The sequence below is a fragment of the Micropterus dolomieu genome, linkage group LG13, assembly GCF_021292245.1.
Source record: "Micropterus dolomieu isolate WLL.071019.BEF.003 ecotype Adirondacks linkage group LG13, ASM2129224v1, whole genome shotgun sequence".
Classification (NCBI taxonomy): Eukaryota; Metazoa; Chordata; class Actinopteri; order Centrarchiformes; family Centrarchidae; genus Micropterus; species Micropterus dolomieu.
This window is the reverse complement of record NC_060162.1, coordinates 14921156-14926652: the sequence shown is the minus strand read 5'-3', so window position 1 is coordinate 14926652 and position 5497 is coordinate 14921156.

Genomic DNA, 5497 nt, shown 5'->3' with positions numbered 1-5497 from the left:
GATATATTCTTTTGAGAAGTATGTTAAAGCTCAGGAGAATATATCTTTAATACTTCTAACATGCTTACTACAAGTATTAAAGATATATTCTCCTGAGCTTTAACATACTTCTCAAAAGTATACTTTGAATAAATTGGTAATAAATATATACTTAATTAAACTTTTAATAAATATGCTTAAATAAAAGTATATTTTTTTTTACAACATTTTAGTCTATTTATTAAAAATATATTTATTTAACTCTTAGTAAATACTATTTAGGTGTACTTTGTGGAAGTACATTGTTAAACAATTACACTTTTAGTGGGTTAAAAATATATTTATGCCAAACATGCTTCATTGTGTAGGCTACTGCAAAATATTGTAATTATTTATGTAATTGCCACATGTTTGAGCCTGATTTAGTATTGAAAGTATTATTATTATTATTTCTTTTTTTTTTCATTTCTTTTCTTTCATTTAATTTTTTTTAATCAGGTAAACAGCTAGTTGAGATCAGAGACCTCTTTCATAAGGGTAACCTGGTCTAGAAGGAAGCAGCACATGTTGTTAACAGACAACAACATACAGAAATAAGCATACTTTAAATCATAATGTAGTTATATTTTTCTGTATGTAAACAGTAAACAAGTGTACGGAGGGGCGAAGTGTGCCCTCCCGCACAGCCCACTAGCACCCGCTTCACGAAAGTTAACGTGTGTACTGTCGTTGTGAGAGGGAAGCTATTTCTGGTCAGAAATCATTTTGTTTCTCAGGTTTCATTTGTTTTACTTTACGGTGGACACCACAGACATAATAAGAAAAGAACACAGAAGAGAAGAATATCAGCTCCCTGCAGAAGTTAAATGTGAAAAGAGCTAAAGAGGCGTGACTGGCAAGTACAAGAAGGAGAGGACAGACGCAGATACTGCCAGCAAAAATCGTCTTTCTTGGTAAGTTTATTATTGTTAGCAGGACAACACAATTGTGTAAGTTAACTAAAGTTGAGCTCACTCTGGGTTTGGAAATATTTTCCTTGGTGGATAGCTCTGGTGTGCATTAGCTAATGCTAGCACGTGGATTAATATATTTGTTAGGTAACGTTAGTTAGCATTTTAATAGCTTCATAATCGAGACAGTGACTTTCGTCTGCCTTAAACAGTGTTGGGAGTAACGCGTTACAAAAGTAACCCAATTAACGTTACAGTAATGTATTGCTTTTTGCTGTAAGGCAGTTTTTCATGTTACTAAAATTTCGGGAGCAATCAACAATCTCAGTAACCTGTTGCTGGAATTTTATGCATGAGATTTTAACAAGGCAGGCCTGTGCATGTGTGTATGAGCCCTCAATTCTGCTTTTGCACTGTTTAAATGACCAGTGAGGTCTTTATCAAGGTAATCAATGCAGCTAATATGTTGCTATCTGTGTGCTAAAGAATAGGTTCACATTTTTATAGTCTCCCTTAATACTCACATGTCCGTGTTTATAGTAAGTTATTGGTCACTGTAATTATTATTCCTGCCCATATAGTCTGTAAAGAAATCACACAGTTGTCATTTTTGTATAAATTCATTCTAAAGTTTAGCTGAAGCTACTATGAAAAAGTGGACATCTTCTAAACATACTCTGTTTTTTAGAGATTTCACTTCACTGCAACCATGGAGGGAGAATTATTACAGTGACCAATAACTCAGTTATAACAGCAATGTGTACAAGTGTACACGGGTATGTGAGAATTGTTTTAAGACGCGCTTGAATTAATGTTTTTATGTACTGCAATGCCTGACCACACAATATAATAGCTTGTGATGTTATGTAAAATACTGCTCAACTTTATGTCCATTTGTATGGTCATAGATCCTGTATTCAACTTTTAAAAGTTGAACCTACCCTTTGCCAACTTTAACCAACTTAATGCTAAATCCAGAGTTGGAATTTCCTGCCTTAGCTCAAGAAAATGAAATAAAGAATAATAATAAAGATTTGCTATAATAGAATTACAGTGTTTATAATGATACGCATATGAAGAACTAAACTAGGTGGAAGTACTGGCCTATCTGAATATTTATTATATCTCATTTGCAACTGCATTTCTTTTCTTTTAGAGCTTCCTGGGATTGTTGCCTCACTCAGATGGGTCAGAGGCCACGAAAATCTCAAAGGACGAGCTGGACCCTCACAAGCTCAATGTGCTCATAGGTATGTCTGGCTCCTGCACACGATCACTGTTCTTGCTCTCAATACATGTCAGCAGGGTCAGACTAAATAAACAAATATTCTTATGAAGAAATAATTTTATTTAAAATATTGTTATACGTTAAGTAATTGGCCACTTTTGTACTTCACAAATTGACTACTGTGTTGATGTGAAATGACATGTAGACAGAACAGTTGTTAAGCAAGTCTGTATGTTTGTGTTATTTGTTGTACCTGTTTAATAACATTTTATCATATACAGCTCCTTGGCTGAATGCACAGTAGTGTTTATGTAATGTTTTTAATTATGTTGTAATGGAAGAACTGTGCATTTACTGGGACGGGTCCCTTGTGGAAAACCACTTCACCTCAGTGTTTCCCACACATAGGCTTTATTTGGGCGGGCTGCCCAGGTAGATAAACAGCGCCCAAGCAAATTTGGCGACCCATTTTAATTGCAGTGCTGCACAGCGCATATTCGCTCCCCTCACTCGGTCGCTCCCTCTCTCTCTCCTGCATGCAAACAACCCCTCTGTGAATTGAATGGTTGGTATCATGAACACCACTGCACACTTTAAAAAAGTTATTAGCAAGCATGTAAGGAGCCCAGCCAATAAGGATAGCTATGTTAACTTTAGAATGGGCCTACAGCTGTCGAAGATAGCGTGCTATTCATAACTGGTAGTCAATAGGTGCGTTCGAGATGACTGCAGCTGACTTTCGCCGATTTGATAGACTAGTCTAATGTGAGATGCAGGTGACTGCGGGGGCGGGGTATGAAAACAGCGCCGTCAGCACCTCCAGTAGACTGCGTGAGCTTACTGTGAGCTTAGAACAACGATTAGGCAGAAGGTGGTTGCAACTTTGTGCAGCCAGAGAAAAACAACCACGTACGCCAGACTCGGCGCCTGCCACCGCCTTGCTCCCGCGAGGTAATGTTATGTCATGGTGATGTGACATCATGGTGACGTTTTTCAGCGCCGGGTGATGTGACAAATTCTGCCTGCCTGCCGAGAATTAGATGCACCTCTGGTGTGGTAACCGGTGGTAACGCCCTTTTATGCTGAGAAAAGAGGTGGACGCAAATCTCGGCAGGTAAATTAGCCTACATCATCTGTTCTGCCAAATTATGCATCCACCTGTATAGGACCTTTTAAGACACTTTGCTGTGCTCATTGATCAACTGCGGTTATCACCACATATTTATTGCTAAATCTCAAGGAATGCTGCTTCTACTAACTGTAGCTAATAAAATATCAACAGCTCTAAACGTTCATGAAACATTTCGAATCATTTACCCCACAAAGAAAATTATAGCGTTTAAAAGCAGTATTTGGAAGTGCATGCAATTCTCGGCAGGCAAGCGAAATTTGGCATATCACCTGCTAAAGTCGGCCCCTCCCCCGCCACATTTACATTCTGTGGGAAACACTGCACCGGAACCTAAACAGTTAGCATCAGAACAGTTAGACATGAAGTCATATTGGGTTTCAGCAACGTTAAACAAAATAAAAAATCTGACAACGGTTGTTAATTAATTAGAGGTAATATTGCTTTGATATAGACAATATATTTCCTTTTCCCTTCCACAGATGCTGTGTGATAAAGCAGTTTCCAAATCCCATAGTGTCTGCAGTCACAGAAAATGCAACGAGTCCTACTCAAAGATAATAACCGACCCTCCACTCCAAGGATAAGGATTGTGACATTTTTCAGTTTCAGTTTGGTTCCACCATTTGTACTGTAAGCTTGTGACGGAGTACCTTCACTACAGTTGAGTAAGCGCTTGGACTGCCATACCAACGAGCCTGGCTCTTTCGCTTTGCTGTCAAAGTTGCATGTTTGGTACCCTGTAGACCTGTGTTTGAATCTGGGTAGGGTGACTGCTCTCGCCTTTGGCCGCATATGGTGTCAGAAGTGGGATGGCTTGCCGTGATGTCATCTGAGCCGGGTCCAGAGTCCGAACCGTGTGAGGGACCACCATGGGTAACATTAATGATGGGATGTGTATAGTGTACTTTTTTTTAGTAATACTGATCATATGTCATCATTTTACTGATTTTATTTTTATTTGAAGATATTTTGGTAAAGATGTACATGCTGCTGTACCTTTTAATGTACAGGAATTTATTTTTGTAATGTACACAAAATTAAAGTTTTTTAGTTGTCTGTATGTGTGTGTGTGTTGTAAAATACTTTTTTACTGGTTTTTATTATTATGCTAAAAGGGCATTTTGCAAGATATTTTTAATGCATTAATAATGAATTATTCTCATACTGAATGGTTTCATAAAGCAGCTTCCCAAGATATTAATAGTGGCTCTTGGAGTATACTAGTAATAAATTACTAATATGCTGAAATGCTAATAAAAATGTTCAGGGAACACATTTAAAATATATTTAAACTGTTCTTCAAGTATAGTACAAAAGGGTATTTTAAGTTAAATTTAAAAAAGTATATTTAAATTACAGTAAAGGTACTTAAAATAGGTCAATTTTAACACATCTAAGTATATTAAAATATATTGCAATTATCTTAAAGTTGACTAAGTATTTCTAAAATGACACTGAACATACTTTAAGTTGTTCCAAAATAACACATTTAATATACACTTAGTATAGTACAATTAAAATATGATAAGTAGCACTTTTTTTGGATGCACTTAAGTATATTTCTTTTTCACTTAGGGAACCCCGGTTATCACGTTCTTTGCATAAGTTTCGTGTCCTGAATGTGTAACAATATGTTTTGAGATTTAAAATGAATGTAGTATTTAGAATGTGTATGTGTGGCCAAACAATATCATGTGTGTAGCCTACAGAGCATTTAAAAATACCAGCAACTAAGAGAACTGAGACAGAATGAGACAAAACTTAAGGAGAACGTGAATAAATAAACTAAACGATGTGATAGCCATAATTAAAATCACAATTCAAACTAATAACCTATTATGGACAACGATAGTGCAACAACAATGCACATAATGTGAAGCCTCACATAATGATGAGTGGCTTAGTTATTGTTATTGATGCCAGGCAATATCAGAAAGGATAACAAAATGTCACAAGCTAAGATCACGGTTTCATCTAACCAAGGTGCTAAAGCAAGGGCTGCCAGCAGACAGAAACTGGAGTTTGTATAACTTAGAGGAAGCAACAGACTGTCTTCAAAAGCTGTCAGTAATGATGTGTAGTCTTTTTCAAAGTTTTCAAACTACATAGGTCGTTCCCAACGAAATTACTTAACATATTTGCAGCTCAGTGTTGTTTAAGTAAACATCAACAAAGGCAACAACAATGAACAAAACCACAAAAAACTGG